Here is a 25017-nt window from a genome sequence, read left to right on the forward strand (position 1 = left end):
GCCTGTTCCACTGATCTATAGGTCTGTCTTTGTGCCAGTACCATGCAGTTTTGACGACTGTTGCTTTGTAGTATAGTCTGAAGTCCGGGAGCCTGATTCCTCCAGCTTCATTTTTCTTTTTCAGGATGTCTTTGGCTATTCTGGGTCTTTTGTGCTTCCAAACAAACTTTAAAATATTTTGTTCAAGTTCTGTGAAAAATGTCCTTGGTAATTTGATAGGGATTGCATTGAATCTGTAGATTGCCTTGCGTAGTATAGTCATTTTGATAATATTAACTCTTCCAATCCACGAGCATGGTATATCTTTCCATCTATTTGTGTCATCTTTGATTTCTTTCAACAGTGGCTTGTAGTTTTCAGAGTACAGGTCTTTTGTTTTGAAGAGCGATTATATACTAAATAACCACTTACAAATGTACAAGCTTACTAAAGTGAAGAGGGTCTTTTCCATACCTGCAACCTCTCCATCTTTAATAGAATTTGGTTATTCTTCCAGTTATTTTCTAGAAATAATAGTGTTTTTAATGAAAATCACTTTACAAGCCTGTTTCATTTGAGAAACACTTTTATTGTTTCTTTTAAGCAAAAGTTTTGTAATGTGCTATCATCAGAGAAGAAATTTTTCTTTACTCACCCAAGTTGTATTTGACCGTGTGCTACTATCATGGTAAATAATTCCAGTATTTGAAATTTAAACTTTGCTTTAAAAAGGGGAGTTATTTCAAGTTATCAGTACGGCCACAATTTAGGTAGTAGGAAATATAACAAATTAATTAAATGCCATTATTCTAATATAAAATTTAAGCACAGTTTTGAGTGTAGTACTAAACCGAGGGCAACTTACATTTAAAATTAGGTGTTGGAGTTCCTGTTGTGGCACAGCGAAAATGAATCCCACTAGGACCCATGAGGTTGTGGGTTCAATCCCTGGCCTTGCTCAGTGGGTTAAGGATCCAGCATTGCTGTGAGCTGTGGTGTAGGTTGCAGACATGGCTCAGATCTGGTATTGCCGTGGCTCCGGCATAGGCCAACAGCTGTAGCTCCAATTAGACCCCTAGCCTGGGAACCTCCATATGCCACAGGTGCAGCTCTAAAAAGCAAAAATAAATAAATAAAATTAGGTTTTTATTACTCAAAAAATACAGGAGGAAGGTACCTGATGAGAGTCAATGTAATAATAATCCAAGGGAGCTAGATCTAATATATTTGTAGAAAGCAGTCTACCTTTCAAATAAGTCAAAAGTAAGGTATGTGCACCCCATTAGTTATGGCAGGTCCTTCAATTTTCTATTGTTTCAATCATTTTTAAATTTAACTAAAGACAAATAATGGATATAAGGAAGTTTATTTTGCCAATTCAGCAAAACTGGATAAGTTCATAGTTACCTTTCAAAAGTGTGTTTATATCTGGTATCGATGAGATGGTATAGGGTGCTCAGTAAAACTATAAACCATAGAAATATCACAAACGACAAGTGAAGGCAAAACCTGAAGTGTGGTAAGTAAGGCCACATCAGACTGGAAAAACAACAGTATCAGAATGTCTTCACATTCCCGGTGCAATGGAGAAAGAAAGCTTGACTGGGCATTTCCTGTCCCCCAACCTCTTACCTAAAACAGAAAGCAGCACAGATAGTATCATTCTTTCTTTAATTCAACCAGGGGTCCCTCTGACGGTACGAGGAGAATCAGAGTATCCACGCATGCATGTGTACTCACACACACACACATGGATCTATGGTAATAAAGATTGGTGGAAAAATAAACTCATCAATCAATGGATCAAGAACTCTAAAATAGACCTACACAAATATATTTAACTAAATTTTGACATACAGGTGCTAAAACAATTCAATGGAAAAAGGAGAGTCTTTTCAACAAATGTTGGAATAATTGAATATCTGTAGGCAAAAATATGTATCTCAATGTAAATCTCAGGTCTCAAACAAAACTTACATATTTTTTACCCTGGACTTAGATGTAAAATGCCACACTATAATTATTTTGTAAGAATAATAGTAGAATATATCTGGGATCTAGAGATAGACAAATAACTCTTATAATTAAGATCTTAGGAATAAGCAAATAATTCTTATATACTCATGTATTATTAAGAATATTACTCAACCTTGAAAAAGAAGGAAATCTTGCTGTTTGTGACAACATGGATGAACTTTGAGGATATTATGCTAAGTGCTATAAGTCATTCAGAGTTAGATAAATACTGGACCTGGATGGTATCATTTATATTTAGAATCTTAAAAAAGTCACACTCATAGAAACAGAGTAGAAAAGTGGTTGCCATGGAGCTGGAGGAGGGTGGGGCAAAGAGAAAAGCATGCATAATTTGACCACTTATAGCACTCAGAGTTAGTGACTGAAATAATTTCTCTAGGTATCTGAAGAAGAAAAGAATAAAATTATTAGGTCATAAAAAATCTATAGAGAAGGTGGGAGGAACTGAAATTGAGGAAATTATTGGGATAACGGTTTTTACGTGAATCACAAGCCAGTTGTCAAGATATTGTGGTGGGTGCTTTGTACACCGCCATAACTTCCTCCCATAATGAAGATAGTGGTTAGACATTGGCGTGTGGAGTCCAGCCACTGCACATTCTGAGTGTGTCAGAATCTGTCACCAATTGCCAAAGCAGGAAGATGGCCTCTGTCTCACTTTTGCCTCCCAAATCTGTCACAGATTTATGTCCTTCTCCAAACCTTAATCTCATTTCGGTCTCAAAAAGCAAAGGCAGAGAGTTCCTGTTGTGGCTCAGCAGTTAATGAACCTGACTAGTATCCATGAGAACGCAGGTTTGATCCTTGGCTTTCCTCAAGGGGTTAAGGACCTGGCTTTGCCATAAGCTGTGGTGTAGGTCACAGATGTGGCTCAGGTCCCGTGTCACTGTGGCTCTGGTGTAGGCTGGTGGCTACAGCTCTCATTGGACCCTGGGAAGCTCCATGTGCCATGGGTGCGGCCCTAAAAAAAAAAAGCAAAGGCATCTGAGAAATATATTTTGAGACTGACAGTGCCTGAAATTCCTGAGTAATATAGAAAAAGATGTGAAGGATGCCACCTTATTAAGTGCTGAGCCTTATCCTAGTCTCTTGTCCCATTATTTTGTACAGCCTATACTTTATATCATAGATTTTCTTTGTCCAATATGTGTTGTTATATTAGCTATCAATCTTCTCAGAAACCAAAATAGACATATTATAGTTGCTCAGCATATATTATTGAATAAATCTATGAACTTTGGCTAATAACCCCAAAGTCCCTGGACACATCACTTTTAAGTAGCAGGAAAGCTTGCTAATAGATTAGCAACAGGAATCTATTTTCCCCAATATCACTACTTTCTCTCACATTCATCTCCTTTTCTTCTTAATCACAAAATGTCAGTAAGATTTTGCTTACATCCAAGAAGTCAACTCTTTTGTGAGACAATAGAGTGGTTTGGATTTTGTTCAATCCAATCTTGCCAGGGCTATAACCAGTACATGTGTGTCAAAGTTTCTGGTATGTGTGCAGCAGGAGTCCTAGTTCAGAGTGTCACCACCATGCTTTGTCCTCATTTCAGTTTTTGTGTTGTAAGAGTTATAAGAGTCTGGCTATATTAGCCACTTAAGGGCATCTCTTTTGTTTACCAGAATATAATTCACTATGTGCTCAGTACGAAGAAATTTTCTCACGTATAGAAAGTAAATAAATATTGGTCAATGAGTGAATGAACAGACATATGAATAAAATGAATGAATGAACCAATAATGAGGAAATCATACTTCCTTGCTTAGGTCGGTGCTAAATTTTCCAGGAGGGATACTCCTCTAATGAAAACCTTAAAACCTTTTGTCTATAGGAAAGGAAAATAAATTTTAAATATTTTAAATATTTTACTTCCTTCTCTTACATATGTGAGATTTATAATAGATTATTTATGGTGAATGGTTGCTTGCTTGACTTAAAAAACAAACCAGAAACTGAAATGAATTGTGTAGGGCATTTACAGTGAAATATAAATTAATTTAAAATATTACTCTGTAGAGTAATATAATTCTTTAATAAAATTAATAATTAAAATCTATGTTTTAAACTATAATATGTAATTATTATAAAATCACTGTTCACCTGTGCCCAATGTTTAATGTGAAGTAAAATGGAAAAGAAAATCTGCTTTACTCACTTTATCTGAGTTTAAAACCTAGAAGAAGTCAGGGGTGGCAGATGGCAGGGTAAGACCGTTATGAGTTTTGGTTGCCACTGAGACTGGCTGAGCAATGTCAAAGGCAAGATAGCCACACTTGCCAGATTTCAGCTTAGCATTGCCTCATGTAATAATTGCCTTTTTCTCTTGGAATAAAATACATACCATGGTCTTTTAGTAATAACCTGAAAAAGTAGGTAAATTTAAGTTACACATAATTCTTCAAATGCTTCTCAGCTTAATTACGCCTTATGTATTGTTGTTGAGATTTGAGAAAAAAACTCATTCTTATTAGTCCAGGTGATGTTTTGTTTTTATCTTCCAAAATAAGAAAATAATCTACCTTTTTCTCAGCAATGCTGGATCCAAGCCATGTCTGCGACTTACACCGCAGATCATGGCACCAAAACCTTAACCACTGAGTGAGGCCAGGGATTGAACCCACATCTTCATAGATTCTAATTGGGTTCGTTAACCACTGAACCATGAAGGGAACTCCTTGCCTTCTTTATTCTGTGGATGAAGAGAGTTCCACTGTAATATTGGTGGCCTCAAAGGGCAAACATAAATTAGATTGTACTAAAATGCCAGCCTCAGACATAATTTCACAGCTTGTAATTATTTTAATGAAAATTGTGCTACTTGTAGAACACAAAATTTAGCTTATATTCAGTCATTTTTCATGGCCATAGAAGCAAAATTAAAATAACCAGAGTTAAGCATCTCTCATTTATTCTAAGATATTCTATTTAATTATAAAAACCATAAGCTTTTCAAAAATATGAAATAAAAATCTTAGCTAACTTTCAGAATACAGAATTTTTATTATAGTTCTAAAGTCTAAAACTGTTTTCATCGTGGACTTGGAGAATAGACTTGCGGCTGCCCAGGGGGAGAGGGAGAGAGTGGGAGGGATGGGGAGCTTGGGGTTAATGGATGCAAACTATTGCTCTTAGAATGGATTTACAATGAGATCCTGCTATGTAGCATTGAGAACTATGTCTAGATACTTACATTGCAACACAACAATGGGAAGAAAAAGTGTGTATACATGTATATGTAACTTGGTCCCCACACTATACAGTGGGAAAAAAATAATAAAACTGTTTTAATTACATATATAATATAAATATTACCTGTTAAAATCAGTTATCTTTGTCATTTTAACTAATAAAGATTTGAGATCCAATTGATTTCCTTATGCTTTAGAATTTAAAATCCATAAAAGACCCAATTCTATCAAATTTTATTTCTTCAAAAATTTTTGTGATATTTGTAGAAATCATATTAGTGATAATTGTCTGCTTACACTCTCCTAGCAGGAGAGAATCAGCAAATGACATTTTAAATATCTCCCACTTTATTATAAAGGAAATGTTCTTTAAATAAGGTTTATTTGAAATATCACTAAGAGGCGTAGAAAATAAAAGTGAAACAGCTATTTCTAATAACACTAAAATAACATCCAACTGTGGAGTCAGGGAGTCACAGTTGAAGAAGACAGAAAGAATTATTTTAATAATCAAATTTTCTGGTATTTTTTTTAAAAAATCTACCTTTTTATACAGAAAATCCTATTATCAAGTCCTTTTAAAAATAATTCTAATAGAGCCAGAAAATCATCCCCACTTATGACTCTATACTTTCTACACATGATTTCTTGTCCAGTCCGTGGAAATAGAATTCCATGTGTGTTGGAGCCACAAATTACAAATGTGGAAATATAACAGTTCCTACAGTTTAACTGCAGTGAGCCTGACATCTGGCAGCTACACTGCTGGGACTCTCCACTTGAGGGCAATTCTCTGCTCATTTTTAGGTTAGTGTAACATTTTCCCTGTGTTGCAACTTGTTGTGTCTCTAGTATAAATCGTTCTGAGATAGAAAAGAACAGCTGAGCATGAACTGATGGCAAGGGAAGGGAGCTCACAAATAAAGCCATTCTTCCTTATTCTTTCCCTCTCTCAAGAGGAGCATATGTTATATATGGCATATCACTTATAAATAGCATCAGGTGAGAAGAATGGTGACGTTTCTCTCATTCACTAGAGGTTGTAATTTGTTCTAGAATTTACTACTCTCTTAACTTTTTAAATTGTTTTTGTGTTTTTAGGGCCACACCTGTGGCATATGGAGGTTCCCAGGCTAGGGGTCCAATCGGAGCTGTAGCCACTGGCCTGTACCACAGCCACAGCAATGCCAGATCATCTGTGACCTACACCATAGCTCTTGGCAACACCGGATCCTTAACCGACTGATGGAGGCCAGGGATTGAATCTGCATCCTCATGGATGCTAGTCAGATTATGTTTCTGCTGAGCCACAGCAGGCACTCCTAGAATATACTACCCTCTTATCTTTGATTTATCCTATATTTTTATAGTTTGATTATCCTAAGTTGTTTTAAAATAGTTCCCAATAGTTATAAACGAGTAAATCAGTGCTTGAAGTTTCTAGGTCCAAAAGGTATTTCATGAGTTAGTTTTACCAAGATGAAATAATATTGGAATATGCTGTATTTTATAGTTATTTTAGAAAATGCACAATAGCTATTAGCATAACAAAAGCCATGGGAAAATAAGAGCTAAATCTTCAGTTAAGTTTTGCTCACCAGAATTTCTTAACTTCAGTGGCCCTTTTGACATAGATAAGTACTGTGTGGAAAAAGGTGGGAACAACTGAAAAGAATGATTTGGTTAAATAACAATCAAAAAATGCACATCTGTAGAAATAAATTTTAACACAATAAATTCAATTCCTAGTGAAATTTGATAGAAGGTTTAACAAGGGTAGTAAGTAATATCAAGAGGCTTTAGGCCATCTGCTTTACAAGACATATCCATGGGAAATGCTGGAAGACAGGCTGATATTTTTACTTCCTAGGATGTTCTCTACAGGTACTGTCATTATAGTTCATTTTAAACCAGGAGGAATCATAGATAAATAATACCAGCCATTTTTTACCATTCTGAATATAATGCTCTCATGTCAGCATAGTTTTAAAAATATAATCATCAATATTATGGAATTATGTGATGTGTTATTCTCAAGATCCAGAGGCAAATATCTTGACTTTCTCAATACCGGGATACAAACATGCAATTTTAAATAACAAGAATGTCTTTCAGTAAATTGTATGTTCCATCTGTCACAGTTTTCACATTTTACCATTGACAACATTTGTGATATGATCTAAGAAATTGTTCCCAGCAGGACCCATCATACTGAATAATAGTCTCTTTTATATGAGCAGGTTGTTAAATCAACAACACTTCCAATTTCAGATTAGAAATGAAAATCAACACTAAAGTTACTAGATGAGTTAAACTGATGAATTCTTATAGAGAACTATATGTGTGAATTTAGAAATGTAGTTAATGCAATACAAATAATTTTTTAAATTAAAAAAGATTATTAAAATCTGATTCTACTGTAGAAAGAAAAAATATGACTTCTTTCCTATGTGTCATACTAATTTTTATAATTAACTCAGTATATTTTGGGGGGTTCATTCAAGCTCACCTCAACCTCTAAGGCAAATATAAGAAATATTGCAACTGGTGCTTTTTTGGGGGTTATTTCTTGCTTCAGAACAAGCTACCCTAGAATATGGTGGTTGAAAATAATTTTGTTTTAGTTATATTTTTGTATGTAATTCAGCCAGGCCTCTCCAGATCTATCCTCTTGTATGTGGTATCTACAGGGTTCACTTAGAAGAATTCAGCAAAGAGCTGACTGGTGTAAAAGATCTGAGATAGCATCACTCATACGTCTGATGCCATTCTGGGAAGTCTGGAAGGCTGTGCTCAGCTAGGCATGTTTCCATCTCCTTGCCATATCATTTCCTCTCCAAATGATCTATCCAGCAGAATAGTCTCATTTCTTACATGGATTCCAAAGTGAAAAATAAAAGGCTTCTAGTCCTCCGAAAGGCTAGGTCTGGATCAGATTAATTCAAGTAGTCACTGAGCAAGACTCGATATACAGGGAGTGAAATTAGACCTTAATTTTTGATGGAGGGGTATCAAAGAATTTGTGGACCTTTAAAACCTCCTCCAGTCTACTACCTACTGAAAAAAAAATTACATTTCTCTCATATGCAAAGTATATGCATCTATTCCGACGACTGCTGCAGATTCATCACATTAGGAGGTTGATGCAGATTCCAAGGTATAATCTTCTAAATCAGGTCCAGATGCAGATCAGTCACCTTGGGTGGGGCTCCTCAAGTACAATTTCTCTCTTTCAGAAAATGGGTGAAAGATAGCATTCATTGGTCCATATCAATTCTGAAATCAAGCAGAGCATATGATTAGCATCTTGTTCTATTTTGTAAGAGAGGTTCTTCATTGCTTTTAGTTCTATCTTCCGGGATCTTGGCTAAAATCTCTTAATCACCTTTTTCATAAGGATGACCTGTATTTTTGGATGGTCTGAGTAGTTTCTTAGCCTATTTCCTGCTTATAGAAGGGTTGAGGCATTAAGGGTTGTTTTCAATGATCTTTCAATTCAAACTCAGAATACTTCTGTGAGGAAAATTCTCTTAAGAACCTGTAGGTTTCCTATTTATGGTATTCAGAGTTACAACATGAGACAAAAGCTATATACACAATCTTCAGACAGGCCAAATTTTGCTTTGATCTGAGTTACATGCTGTGAAACAATGACCTTAAGATTCTTCAAAATCCTAATGGATATTTTCTTCATGTTTTTCTCAGGTGTCAATAAAATGTTTTAAGTCCATACCCTTGGTACATTCATCTCTGTGCCATACTACACTGCAAGTGTCCTGGATTTTATCTTTGTTTTGAGTCTGTTTATTTCTTTGCAAGTCTTTTGGCCTCTAGAAGGATTGGGACCTAGTTTATTTTTTAAATATGATTTCTTAAAGTTACAGTTTATTTACAGTGTTGGGTCAATTTTTTGCTGTGTAGCGTAGTGACCCAGTCATATACATATATACATACACACACACATTCTTCTTTTCATACTATCTTCTATCATGTGCTGTCACAAGAGATTAGATATAGTTCCCTGTGGTGTACAGTAGGATTTCATTGCTTATCCCTTCTAAATGTAATTGTTTCCATATTCCAACCCCAAGCTCCCTGTCCATCCCACTTTCTCCTCCCTTCCCCCTCAGCAACCATAGATCTGTTCTCTATGTCTGTGTGTCTGTTTCTGTTTTGTAGACAGGTTCATTTGTACCATATTTTAGATTCCACGTATATATGATATCATATGGTATTTGTCTTTTCTTTCTGACTTCACTTATTATGAGAATCTATGGTTGTATCCAGGTTGCTGCAAATGGCATTATTTTGTTCTTTTTTATGGCTGAGTAGTATTTATACATATATATGTGTGTGTGTATATATATATGTATGTATATATGTGTATATGTATATATATATATATATATGTATATATATATACACACATTCTTAATCCATTCATCTGTTTGTGGACATTTAGGTTGTTTCTATGTCTTGGCTATTGCGAATAGTGCTGCAATAGCATAAGGGTATATATCTTTTTGAATTATAGTTTTGTCCAGATATAAGCCCTGGGGTGGCTTATAGTAGTTCTATATTTATTTCTCTGAGGAAACTCCATACTGTTTTCCATAATGGTTGTACCAATTTACATTACCACTGTAAAGGATGGTTCCCTTTTCTCCACACCCTCTCCAGCATTTGTTATTTGTAGACTTATTGATGATGGCCATTCTTACCAGTGTGAAGTGGTACCTCACTGCAGTTTTGATTTACTTTTCTCTAATAATTAGTGATGTTGAGCATCTTTTCATATGCCTATTGGCCCTCGTATGTCTTCTTTGGAGCAGTGTCTATTTAAATCTTCTGCCCATTTTTTGATTGACATTCAAATATATATATAATACCACTTAGCAGAATTCCTGATACATAGTATGTACTTAGTGAATATTTCCTGTTACTTTATTATTCATTTTTAATTTTATAAATAACTTTATAAAAATCATCTTTGCCTTAAAAAATGCAAGCTGAAAATTAATTTCTCTACTCTGACTTTCTTTATCATTTGAACCATTATTTTTATATCAGATATCTTCTCTCTTGAATTCTTTGTTTGGAAAATTAATAAGATAGTTTTATTGTTATTAGAATTATAATTAATGTTATGTAGATTTATTAATTGTATCAAGCATTGTGTTTATATTTTACCAATGTTTACAGATTTATACACATTTTATTATAGCCAATTTACCCTGGGCAAAGAAAAAAATATATTCTTACTTTTTTATTATGTATAAGAAGAATATTACTAATCGTTGATATATTTCAAGGTAACATCTAATTTTTATAATGTTATCACAAATAAATTTCATGCAAATAATTGTGAAGAAGAAAATACTTCGAAAAAAATCACAATCTAGGAAAATCTTTACTAACTAGAATGATATGAGAGAGGAAAAATAGAGGGTCCATTATCTTTGCATTATTCATGTTTTAAATTTACTGACTGTAAAATACAGGAAAAGGCAAATAAAGCTATATAGTAGTTTCTGAAAAGGAATTTCAAGAGAAACAGCCATGAAAACTTGAAGGAACTATTTTTTACCCTGTTTCAAATGCCAGAAATGATCGTGACTTGCTTGTCAATTTTAGGTCACTTGGAAAGGATATAGTAACTGTGAAGTCATAAATTCCTGGAGTGAAATTGCTACAGAATGATTGAGGAACATGCTTCAAGTGAATTGGCTCTAGTCCTAAGAACTATCTATTCAAATACAGGAGAGAGCAAGCTAAAGTATTTCATATGTATCTATTATTGTTTTTTACAAGCAACTTTCAAGATCATTCATTTTATACAAATTTATGAAATCTAATACAAAAATCTTTATAAATAATGTTCAAAATATTCATGAGGATACTGGAGATCACTGTGTGGTGATAAATTTTGTATGCTGCATATAAAAGTAATATGGATAATTGGCAGTTAGAGCTATTTTTCCCAGGACTACGGCTTTTCCTTTTATGTATCATTTACAATATATACCAAGGGAATAAAGATAAATGATGTTTCACTACTTTTTATTCTTATAATTTTTTTTACACATGTCACCTATCACACCTTAAACTTAAATTGCACCCAACTAGCTACATAATAACTGTAATTCTTGGAATGAAAAATAGAAATTGATGACACTAACCAATTAAATTTTTAACATTTTCTACATTATTTGGGAACAATAAATATATCATAATAGGCAAAAAGCAACCCAAGTTCACACACACACACACACACACACACACACACACACACACCCCAAAACTCATGATTTTGCTAAGTTGGCAAATGCAAATATTCTTGTCATTCAAATATTTGTCATTCAAATTTCTGACTCAAATTATTTTCCTTAGTCATCACCTGACAGATTTCAGACTAATGCATTTAGATCACATTTAAGTATATGTTGGAATGTCAGAGAATCACACATGTTCTCAACAATGTGAGGTGTAAAAGATAGCTAAGAGATGTATAAATAGAAAACGCTGATTGAATATTTGTATCACCATCTGAAATTTGAGAGGTATATTTACAGGCGAAAATGACATCTTTGCACTCCGGCTCAAGATCTAACTAAGCTGAAAATTAAAACATAGTAAAGAATAATCAAAGGAATCACTGTTGCTTAAACGAATGAGAAATTCCTTTCCTTCTTTCTCTGCCCCCCCTTTTTCTTTTATGTTGGGGGAGGTGTTTTATGAAGAGTGAGAGGGCTGTCCTCAGGTAGCTCTCTTGTTATAAATTTGGAAAAATCTGTGGAGCCATTAAAACGAAGACATATGAAGAACATTTTAACAGTTATTTTCTCAATAATGGAAGAATAATATATTTATATCAATACTTGTTAAAAAAATACTCTGTCACATTTTATTTTCTCTATAATGTTTCTTACATTACCCTCAGAATCATCCAAAGATGCAATTGCGTATCTCATGTAATATGTATGGATTGTCCCTAATTGGGTATATTCTAATACAGACTCAATAACCACTGGTAAATGTGCTTCTGAGAAAATATAAAAATTTGAAGAGGGGGAACAACATAGGTTTAACATTGTATTACAAACTTTGTATTCCATAATGTTTTATAGTTAAATATGGTATTGCTATTGTGTTCACATAATTTTTATTAAGGCTTTAAAAAAATATAACAGTTCTTTTGAAGAATTATCCTAATTCTGGATAATCTAGAAATAGTATGTGATAAATTTGCACTTTCCATTCATATAAAATAGGCAGCCATATGTTATCATGTCTTCAAGATAAAGGAAAGCATATGACTCATAGCAGTTATAGAGGTTGAATTACTAATTCTGAAATTTCAAGCTGTGACTGAGGTAAAGTAACATTTTTTTTTTTTAATTTAGAAGTCAGAGTGAGATGCAATTAAAATGAGGTGAAGTTTTTAAAATATTTTATCGGTGTATATTAGATTTACAATTTTAAATTAGTTTCAGTTGTACAGCATAGTTATTCAATGTTTTTATAGATTATACTCCATTTGAAGCTATTGTAAAATGTCTATATTCCCTATGCTGTACAATATCTCTTTGTAGCTTACTTATGTTTACATAGTAGTTTGTAATCCCCTGCCTCTAATTTACCCCTCCACTTTTCCCTCTCCCCACTGGTAACCACTAGTTTGTTACCTATATCTGTGAGTGTTTCTGTTTTGTTATATTCTTTATTTGTTTTATTCTTTGATTTCACATACAAGTGATAACCTACAGTATTTGTCTTTCTCTGTGTGACTTATTTGACTAAGCATAATACTTTCCAGGTCCATTCATATTGCTAAATATGGCAAAATCTCATTCTTTTTTATGATTAGGTAGTGTTCCATAATGTGTGTGTGTGAGTGTGTATGTTTACATATATCACTTTTTTTATCCATTCATCTGTTGATGGGCACTTAAGTTGCTTCCATATCTTGACTACTGTAAATAATGATGCTATGAAAATTGGAGTGCATCAGTCTTTTTTAATTAGTATTTTTGTTCTCTTTGAATATGTACCCAGGCATGGAATTGCTGGGTCATATAGCAGTTCTGTTTTCAGTTTTTTCAGGAACCTCTACATTATTTTCAACAGTGGCTGCAAAAATTTATATTCCCACCAAAAATACTCGAGTTACCTTTACTCCACATCCTTAACAAAATTTGTTGTTTTGGGTCATTTAATGATAGTTGTTCTGACTGGTGCGATGTGATATGTCATTGTGATTTTGATTTGCATTTATTTAATGATTAATGATGTTAGCATTTTTTCATGGGCCTGTTGGCCATTTGTATACCTTCATTGGAAAATTGCCTATTAAAGTCCTCTGTCCATTTTAAAATGGGTTTTTTTGACATTGAGTTCTATGAGCTATTTATATATCTTGGATATTTTCCTCTTGTCAGTCATATTATTTGCAGATATTTTCTCCCACTCACTGGGTAGTCTTTTAATTTTTTGATGGTTTCCTTTGCTATGCAAAAGTTTTTAAGTTTAATTAGGTCCCATTTCTTTATTTTTTTAATCTTATAATGATTTTAATTTTTTCCATTATAGCTGGCTTACAGTGTTCTATCAATCAATGGTTTGGGAAATAGGTCCCATTTCTTTATTTTTGTTTTTATTTCCTTTGCTTAAGGGGATGAGATTAAAAAATAAATTGCTATGATTAATGTCAAAGATTGTTCCTATCTTTTCCCCTAGGAGTTTTATGGTTTCCAGCCTTACATTTAGGTCTATGAATTTTGAATTTTTTTTTTTTTTTTTTTTGGTATATGGTGTGAGGAAATGTTCTAATTTCATTCCAGAAATGAAATGAATTTTAATAATTTTCTTTGTTGATTGTGACCAGCTATACCATCAGTGCAGGTTCATGAATTATAACAAATGCCCCACTGTGTGCTTGTGTAAAGAAGGGGTACACAGGATATCTCTGTACCTTCCCCTCATAGTTGGCTGTGGATCTAAAAATGTTCCAAATGGTAGTCTTAGTACATTTTTTTAAAGTAATGCTGAACAAGTACACAACAAACCTGTAACATTAGTTGAGTAAATTTTATGACCAAATATTAAAACTGAAACTGGTTTTATCTACAAGGAAAATAGGAACTAAAGAGCACTGAACGGAATAGCCAGTTTATAGGCATAATTTAGAGGAAATACAACAGTCCAAACATTTTAGAGGTGGAAAATACTTAGTTGTGGCCATTAAGAGAAAGCTTCATAGAAGATGGAATCAAGAGCATAGAAGTAACACCCTTTTTGAAGACCTCTGAAGGTGTCTAGTGGATCGTTCTTACTCTATAGAATTGCTCCCAGAAAGCTTAAGGACACCGTGCCACAGAAACTTAAGGTGCCAAATTTACCTGTAATCAAGTTTAGAGATTAAAAACTATCTCTTAAAAATTATGTTTATGGATCTTGAACATGAAATTGACTTCAGTGTTGTACTCTTATACACCTGGATTTCGTCATATGATGACTTGGGGAGCTTTTGCTTCAAGGAAGAGAAGAGACAGGAGGAGAAAATCCAAATCTTAACTACACTTTTGAGCCAAGCCCAGCCATGCTCAGCTAAATTAAGTGACTCCAATCTAACATGAAAGTGGGAGAGCAGGGAAAAATTTAAAAAACCCGGTAACAACATCAAAAAAAAAAAAAGATGCTTAATTCTGTAAGGCAGTGTATTTCTTCTTTTTCTTTCTTTTTTGGCCACACCCATGGCATGCAGAATTGCCTGAGTCAGGGATTGAACTCACACCACAGAATCAATCTGAGCTGCTGCAGTGACAACACTGGATCCCTAACCCACTGTGCCACAGGAGAACACCAAGCCAGTGAATTTCAACTTTGTGTTTTATAAAATGATAATCTAGATTGCTTCATTGCAATAACAGCACACACCAAAATTTATTATATAACTATAATAAGCCAACTTTGTGTTAATGTGAATACAAAGATGTGTAGAAAATTCTCTTTGACTATATTTTAATCAAATTGCTAGTGATGTCAAAATAACATAACATTTAAAATCATAGTAGAATTTTTCTTTTTTTTTGGTCTTTTTTTTTGCCATTTCTTTGGGCCACTCTCGCGGCATATGGAAATTCCCAGGCTAGGGGTCTAATCGGAGCTGTAGCTGCTGGCCTACCCCAGAGCCACAGCAACGCGGGATCTGAGCCTCGTCTGCAGCCTACAGCACAGCTCAGGGCAACGCCGGATCGTTAACCCACTGAGAAGGGGCAGGGATCAAACCCGAAACCTCATGGTTCCTAGTCAGATTCCTTAACCGCTGCGCCACGACAGGAACTCCAAAAAAAAAAATCATAGTAGAATTTTTGATAGGAAGATGGCTAAAGAATTACACTACTTAATGCAGGTCATTTCTTCCCTCAAATTCATTATTGTCTGGGAGTTCCCAGTGTGGCTCACCAGGTTAAGAACCCAACTAGTATCCTTGAGGATGTGGGTCTGGTCCTTGGCCTCATGCAGTGGGTTAAGTACCTGCCAGTTGCTTCAAGCTGCAGTGTAGGTGGTGGATGTGGCTCAGATCTGGCATTACTGTGGCTGTGGCGTAGGCTGTCAACTGCAGCCCCCAATTTGACCCCTAGCCTGGAAATTTCCATATGCCGCAGGTGCAGCCCTAAAAAGACAAAGAAAAAAAAAAGTATTATCTGAATTTGTTTGTCTCAATGATTTTCCCTTTCTCTAAACCTGTGATTTTGCAATCCCACGTGATTTTAGGAATGTTAAGAGCTTACATTTAGTTATGGTCAAATTGATAAACTAGTAGACATCACACACATGAAAATGGTTTTTGTAGAGCAGATATCTCAAGTGTTACAAACAAATTTATAACTTACCACCAGTGTGAGGATTATCTTCTTTCTAAGTCCTTGATTGAGCAGGACCCCAGTGTTTTGGGGGGAACATAAATATGTTACTCTAAATATGAATACATAAATAAAAATAAAAAGAATGGAGAGTATCTAAATTAACGTATGCTGACAATTTAATTCTGTTTATTTGCTTATTTGTTCAATGCCTGTTGAGTGGGATTTTAGGTTCTCAAAATGATGTCTAATGGTGTAAATCCTAAAATAGAAGAATAAACTAAAGTAATGTATTTCTTATTGCAATGATGAAAAAACCTTAATAGACTTTGGGGAGATGCTTTGGGTCAAGGATCCAGCATTGTTGTCACTGCTGTGGCTCCAATCACTACTGTGACTTAAGTTGATCCCTGGCCCAGGAACTTCCGCATACTACAGACACAACCAAAAAAAAAAAAAAAAAAAAAACCACAAAACAACACACTTTAATAGATTCTGAAATAAATAGCTGTTGTATAATAAATGCATTACGAAAATATATATGTATATATATGTTACATTTGTCAACTTTTTTAATATGTATTATCTATTGCATAAACATTATATCATATATTACTATATAACTTTATCACTCATTCAACAAACAATTTGCAGGAGTTCCCATTGTGGCTCAGAGGGATAAGGACCTGTGAGGAGGTGGACTGGATCCCTGGCCTTGCTCAGTGCGTTAAGGATCCTGTATTACTACAAGCTGCAGGGTAGTTTGCATATGCACCTTGGCTGTTGTGTAGACTGACAGGTGCAGCTCCAATTGGACCCCTGGCCCAGCAATTTTCATAAGACACAGGTGTGGCTATGAAAAGAAAAAGCATGTTTTTATATAGAGACTAAAATATAAAATCCAAATGTTCTTCCATTTCAAAGTGTTTTTAACTTATTTTCTTTAATTTTTTTATTCAGCTTTCATTGGCATTTCATTTCATACCTATATGAATAAATAGATGAAAACATCTCCTGACTAAAAGATGAAAACTACTTTAGTGAGTTATGATAGAACATGTAAGTAAAAGATTCTTCCATTTTTTAAAATAGGATAAGAAAAAATGATAGCTTACCCTTTATTTTTTGTTTGTTTGTATTTTTGCCATTTCTAGGGCTGCTCCTGCGGCATATGGAGGTTCCCAGGCTAGGGGTGTAATCAGAGCTTTAGCCGCCGCCCTACACCAGAGCCACAGCAACGTGGGATCCAAGCCACATCTGCACCTACACCACAGCTCACGGCAATGCCAGATCCTTAACCCACTGAGCAAGAGCAGGGATCAAACCTGCAACCTCATGGTTCCTAGTTGGATTCATTAACCACTGAGCCACGAGGGAACTCCAAGTTTACCCTTTATTTTAGACTGTAACAATTGTATTAGAAAATATTTGTGCATCATGTTTAATGTATTAAATCATATGGATAGCCATCGAGCATTAAGTAAAAATGAGAATGTTGTTTTTTAACAATTAACCCTACTACCTCCAAGTTTTTCATGCCTTTTTTTAAAGAGGCAAATTAAGATACTAATATATCAGTGTCATTTGCACAATTCAGTCTCAAGTTTCTGATATATTACTCATCATTATTTGTCATGTTTTGTACAGATTTACAAGCTTTATTATGAATTTTGCATTCTTCATCATTTACAGTTAAATGTTCTAATACTTTCACATAGTTAATAATACATTATAATCCATTAAATAAAAGCCATGTTTAATACCCTTACATTTGATTGTTTTAATTAATAATTTTAGACTCTTTTAAAGAAGAGAATGACAAGGTTAAAAGTAAGATCATTTTGGGGTAGTGGAGGAATCCATGGAAAGAAAAAGACTTCTTAAGACTAAAAATTAGCTATAATTAATGTCCATTCTTGAGTGGACAGTTTATTTGCTATATGGATTCAAGTTGACTGACATCTTTATTGATTAATTTTATTTTGTCAAAATATATATGTCTTTAAGCTATAAAAGCTTTTATATCAGTTAGTCTAAAGTGCTATCTGAAAACAGCTGCAGGGTAGAATATTTAAAACAAAATCAATATTGAGTCTCCTGTTGTTGATAAATAATATTTTGCTGACCTTCACCACTCTGAGTGACATTTTTTTTTCCTGCTTGGCAAACAAGGCACAGGGGCTAAGGATACTCACTGTCAGATATTCCTTGGCTGCCGGAGGTCAACAGAAAAATGAAGGTAGTCAAAGAGATGCCACCAGCTTCTGTGCCAGACGAGCAAGATTCCAGATTTAGGTTATGTTTATGTGACATTTATCTAATAAGGAAGGCCAAGCAGAATGATAAATGCTTTTCACTGTGTCTGTGCAGAAATGGGTTTATAAACAAGCACCTGCCATAAATCACAAAAACAGCTTTGTCAAAAGTAACTAGAGACTAGATGCATCTTTATAATTACTTGAGACATCTTGTGTCCTGCTTTCATATCCTCCAGTGTGCTCTTAGATCAACTATTTTATTGTGCTTTAAACCCAAATTACTTTCATTCCATTTAATACATGCATTATGGCTAGAACACTTTTAGGGTAATTCCTTAATTATTGCATTAGAATCTATAAATATGTCTGGGTATGATGGTTAGATGCCAATAATAAAATACCCCAGATGAACCTACCATCTTTGTCCAATTTTCCAGATCTTTTTTTCCTCAATAGTTATCACTCTTTCTTTTAACACATTTGATCTTTTCACATGTGTATAGTAAGTTAGTGATTTCCAGATTTGAAAAAAGACATGTTCAGAGAAATCAATATTTTAGTCTGGATAGTGGCTGAAAGATTTTATCTGGAAGTTTTAACCATGTTAAGCAATATATTGAAGAATAAAACAAATGAACACTTAGTAATAGAAATAAGACCAAAAGTGTCAAAAAATTTTTTAGAAAGATATGATACATTGAAAAGTATTATGTCACGTTCTAGCAATTTTTCACTCTACAGTATTATCAACCATCAAGGAATAGTTTGAGTGCGAGAAGATACTCAATTCATAATAGATATTCACAGCATAAAGAATAAAAGTTTAGAGAGAACAACAGCTTGAACATAAAAGCAGATTGAATTTGACTTCCTTTAAAAATTTATTTGTATTTCCTCCTGTGGCTACAATACTTAATTGATGCACAATTGCTCTAATAGTGTTTCTTCATATTGGTTTACAAAAGAGCTTTGCAGTAATCATAGAGTAGAAAGTGCAGAGCTACAGAATAAATGTCTTAGCACGTAGGTCAGCCCATTTAATTTCTCTTTCAAATTCAATTGTTCACCTGCTGTGCTTATTAAATACAAGCATACTGTCTGTATTTGAATGCACTGCCTGTGTCATTTTGGCACTGTCTACCTACTGCCTTTGCCATTTCTAATGAGAGCTGCCTGTGTCAGAGCAAATCTCTAGAATTAAAATTAGGTATACTTTTTGACATGCATTTTGTAGATATTCAAATTACCATATAACTAATTTATAATCATGGCATCGCCACTGGCTAATCAACTTATTATTTTTATAGTAGCTTGAGGAACAACACACACTGCCAAAGGGAACATTTTAAATTAGTCAGGTTAGTGAGTTATGTGAGTTGCTTGGTTATTATGAACAATTAAGAATGCTTTGGGATTTCAATACATTTAATGTTTGGATACTCAGGTATTTGTTGATAGACTGATGGAAATACTATGTAAAGAAGAACAATTTTTTTTTTTATTTTAAGCTGGTCAGAAACAACAAAGACAATCATTAAAAGTATCTGGAGATTGGAGATTGGAAATCCCATCGTGGCACAGTGGTTAACAAATCCAGCTAGGAACCATGAGGTTGTGGATTTGATCCCTGGCCTTACTAAGTGGGTTAAGGATCCGGCGTTGCCGTAACCTGTGGTGTAGGTCGCAGACGTGGCTCAGATCCCGCGTTGCTGTGGCTCTGGCATATTCGGGTGGCTACAGCTCCAATTCGACCCCTAGCCTGGGAACCTCCATATGCCGCAGGAAGTGGCCCTAGAAAAGGCAATAAGACAAAAAAAAAAAAAGTATCTGGAGATTGATAAAAAGGTTTAAATTGGGGAATATTTATTTAACAAAAACTACTGAAACTTGGAAAGAACAGTGGGAAATCATAACATTCAGCTATACGCTGCATAAATTTCTCCTCCATCCCCACATGCCAATACACCTGTACCTTGTAGAAGGCCTGTTCTTCAGGGCATGGAGGCCAAGTGACAGTTTCTTACTCAGCTCCCTGAAATGGGAGAGACATTCTAGATGGATTTATCAGCCATCAAACAGGACATATCTTACTTTCCACAGTTAAAGGGGACAAGAATATTTTCAACAAATGATGTGGGGATAATTGGAATATCTACATGCAAAAGAATAAAACTTGGACCCTACTCCATATCACACACAAAAATTAACTCCAAATAGTTCCTAGGCTGAAATCAAAGAGCTAAATCCAAAGGTATAAAACTCTTACAAGAAGATAAATCTTTGTAACTTTGAATTAGGTAATAATTTATTAGATATAACACCAAAAGCACAATTGATAAGAGGAAAAAAATAAATAAATTGGACCTCATCAAACTTAAAAAAATTTTTTTTCTGAAAATAATCCAAGCAAGAAAGTAAAAATGTAAAACACAGAAAGTGAGAAAACATTTCCAAATTATTTATGTTATGAGGAAACTGTATAAAGAATACATAAAAATTCTTATAATAATAAAAGAACAATGTATAGATATACAAAAAATGCAAAATAGACAACCCAAGTGTTCATCAGCTTATGAATATGGAAACCAAATATGGTAGATTCATGAAATATTATTCAATATTATTAAATATGATATTGATGCATTCAATATCATAGATGAACCTCAAAATGTTATACTAAGTGAAAGAAGCCAATCACAAAATACCATATGAAATATAAATAAATTTTTAAGTAATTTTTACAATAGGTAAATCTATAGAGACAGAAATTAGATTAGCGATGGCATGGAGGTGGAATAATGGTTGGGAAGAAAAATGATTATTAACAAATACAGGGATTTTAGGGATTTGGGAGTAGGTGATGAATATATTCTAAAATTAAACATTGATGGTTGTACCACTCTGTGAATATACTAAAAAACATTGATTGTACACTTTATTTTTTATTTTTATTGTTTTCTTTTTAGGGTCACACTTGCAGCATAAGGAAGTTCCCAGGCTAGGGGTCGAATTGGAGCTACAGCTGCCATTTTATGCCACAGCCACAGCAATCTGGGAATCGAGCCACATCTGTGACCTACACTACAGCTCACAGCAACACGGAATCCTTAAGCTACTGAGCTGGGCCAGGGATTAAACCCACGTCTTCATGGATACTAGCTAGGTTCATTACTGCTGAGCCATGACAGAAACTCCATGATTGCACACTTTAAAAGTATAACATTTTTATTATGAAACACATCTTAATAAAGTAGTTGAAAATTATAAGAATATTTGTAAAGTTCTGTTCAAAGGTTTAAAAAGCAATGACCATACATTCATGTTTCAGATGTTGACAAAAGTTTATTTTCTCTGAATCACTGAAAATTATTGGTATAAGATCTAAAAGAAAAAGAAACCTAGAGAACTAAGCCCATTACTTAAGACTAAGAAGCTGAGCTTGTAAATACCCCATGAGTAAGAAAAGAAAATGTATGTCATGGCCTCTAAAGCAAATGAGGAAAAGTAAATGTTCCTCCACTTGAACTGTGGTCACACGGCTGAACAATACACATAAAGCTGTACTGAAAATAGACCCGATAAGGACAAAAATTCTTGTTCAAATCGCATCAATCTTTGATAAAATTAAAAAGGATATGAGAATACTGTGATCTTAGCCTAGCCATCTTACAGAACAAATTTAAATCCTCTCTGGAATGAGATTTTACCATTCAGAACATTAAATTGTATGCGAATTGTCATATACAATAAATTGACCAAATGGAAAGAACACACAATAGAAACAATTAAAGGGGATATAGAAATTTAGCAAAAACTTTGAAGTAACCCTTCTTCTTATGTTTGTTTAACTAAAAGATGAAGATAAATATTTTTATTATTGAGGTGGGGCACTATAAAATAAGAAAAATAATTAAACTATGTGGATGACTTAGTATTTTAACCTCAGTTTATGAGCAATTAGAAGAAAATATATAGACAGACAAAAAATGGATAATAGAGAGAAAAGCCAAAAGACTTGTTTGCAATATCGTGAAACATAGCAATATACTTTGATTTTGATCTCCAGGAGAAAGGAGGCGGGGTTGATGGGAAACTTGGAGATAAAAGCAGTAATGTCAGCATCATGGTGGCATGAGATGCCTTCTTTTTCTCTCCTTCAGTCTACAACTAGCAGAAAATCCGTAACTCAAAAGGTTCCCTCTGCCAAATTCGCCAGGACTTTGGAGAAGCCCACATATCTGTATTTCTGAAGGTGAGTATATTGGAACATGTAGAGAGGGCAGAACCTAGGGAATATCAGAAGCAGTACCCACATTCACAGCCTACTGGCTGCAACAGCTGAGCCCACAGTCCCAGAAAACCTGGTAATAGCATCAGAGGTGGTGCATACAACTACAGCCTCCTGGTCACAGTGGTGCCCATGGTCATAGTGAACCAGGCAGCATCAATGGCAGGGCTCCTACCCCTGTGGTGCTGCCCATGACTCCAGGCCCCCCTGTCTGTGGCAGAAATTCTCTTAAACCTAACAACCCCAGGCATGGTGAAGGTATCCATAACCCCATCTCTGCCCTTGACCATTTCCTCCCCAGCTGCAGCAGCAGTGCATGAAACCCAGTTGAATTCAGGTGCAACAAAGATGCCCACCTTTCTAGTGTTCCTGGTAGCAACACCAGTCACAGCCGTGATATTGGCAGCAGTAAGTCACCAATGACCCTGGAAGCACAAGCAATGATGATAAGGGCACTGACAACACTTGTGGCAGAGACAGTAGAGAATGGAAGGTGTGAATTCTCAACTCTAGCCAGAGGCAACTCAAGTGAAAACAAACAAAATCTTGGGCTATTGCACCACCTACTGAAACAAAAGAAAAGCCTCTATATTAAATTGTTAGAAACAAGGTAAACAAAGCTTTACTGATAAGAAAGGTGTTCACTACTTCAAATGTGTCAGCAGGGATCCACCCATCAAGCACCATAAAGTACATGGTAACATAGTATCACAAAAAAGAAAAGGACAATTCTGCAGAAACAAACTTATGGTCATGGAAAACTGCATTAACTGATAGAGAATTCAAAATAGCTGTCATGAAGAAACTCTACGAGCTACAAGAAAACTCAGAAAGGCAGTTCAATGAGCCCAGGCATAAAATTAATGAAAAGAAGTTATACTTTAAATACCAAAGAGATTAGGAATATATAAAAACCAAAATTCTGCAGCTGAAAAACTCAATACATGAGATAAAGATTACATTAGAAATCACTGGAAATATGATGGAAGGAAGCATATAGAAGAGAGAATTATCAGTCTTCAAGATGGAAATACAGAAGTGACAGCTATAGGAGAGAAAACTAAGATTTAAAAAAAAAAATGAAGAACCTCTATGACAACATTTGAGTCCAAGAAAAAGCTACATAAACATAACGGATATCCCAGAAGAAGAAGAAAGGTAGAAGAGAGCAGACTTTTTTTTTAAAGAAATAATAACTGAGTACTTCTCAAACCTAGAAAGGAATCAGACATACAAGTCCATAAGGGTGATATAACACCTAATTATCTCAGTGCAAAAGATTTTTCATGACACATGTTACATTAAAATTGTCAAAAGTTAATGATAAGGAAAGAAAGACCTTTAGAGGAAACTAGGGGGAAAAAACCCTGTAACCTACACAGTTAGCTTTGTTAGCCTATCAGAAGATCTTTCAGTTGTAACTCTGCCAGCCAGGAGAGTAGAATGATAAAACACTGAAAAATAAAAACTGTCAGCTAAGAATACTCTATTTAGCCAAGTTATCCTTCATATATAAAAGACAAAAACTTTCCCAGGCAAACAAGGCTGAGGGAGTCCATCACAATTATACCTGCCTTATAAGAAATGTTGAAAGGAACTCTTCTACCTAAAATGAAAAAAAAAAAAAGCTACAATTTTGCAGCTGTATGTAAGAATAGGCTTTAAAATATTTAATTTAAGCATAAAGGTTAAAAAGAAAAAAATAATTAAAAGTAATGACAGCTACCTCAACTGGTAACAAACTCACAACATAAAAAGATACTACAAAAACATAGAAGGGGAAGAGGAAAAGGATGGCACCTATACAGGCAAATGAAGATAAGATGCTATTAACAGGACTATTTCATTTTGAGATGTTTTATACAAACTTCATGGTAACCAGAAAATAATAATCTACAATATAGACACAAAGCATAGAAAAAGAAGAAACTGAGAAAAACTGAGAAGAAACTGAGAAGTCCATGAAACTGAAATGGCAGATAGAAACACAAAGAAAATGCAAATCCAAACCACCAAGAGATATCACCTCATATCCAGTAGAATGACTATCATCAAAAAGACAAAAACAAAAAAAAAAAAAAAAAAAAAAAGCAAACAAACAAAAAATAAGTGTAGGGAGAATGTGGAGAAAAGGAAACGCACTGTTGATGGGAATATAAATTGGTGCAGCCACTATGGAAACAGTATAGAGATTCCTCCAAAAGTCTACTACCATTTGGTCTAGCTATTTTGCTTCTGATTATTTATCCAGTGAATACTTGTGAATACTTTAGTTTTCACACTCTTTCGAATATATATATATAATATATATTTTTTCACCCCTATGTTCATTATAGCAATATTTATAATATCCAAGATATGGAAACAACCTAAGTGCCCAAGAAAGATGATT

At 34.4% G+C, this 25017-nt stretch overlaps 1 long non-coding RNA gene across 1 annotated transcript in view; it reads right to left on the reverse strand.

Annotated features, from left to right (window-relative positions):
• Positions 6482-25017, reverse strand: part of LOC110257012 — a 207077-nt gene continuing 188541 nt past the window's right edge. Inside the window, exon 3 of the long non-coding RNA XR_002339148.1 lies at positions 6482-8490. This is a non-coding gene — a long non-coding RNA (uncharacterized LOC110257012). The remainder of the gene's footprint in view (positions 8491-25017) is intronic.

Source organism: Sus scrofa, chromosome 15 (assembly GCF_000003025.6).
Source record: "Sus scrofa isolate TJ Tabasco breed Duroc chromosome 15, Sscrofa11.1, whole genome shotgun sequence".
NCBI lineage: Eukaryota > Metazoa > Chordata > Mammalia > Artiodactyla > Suidae > Sus > Sus scrofa.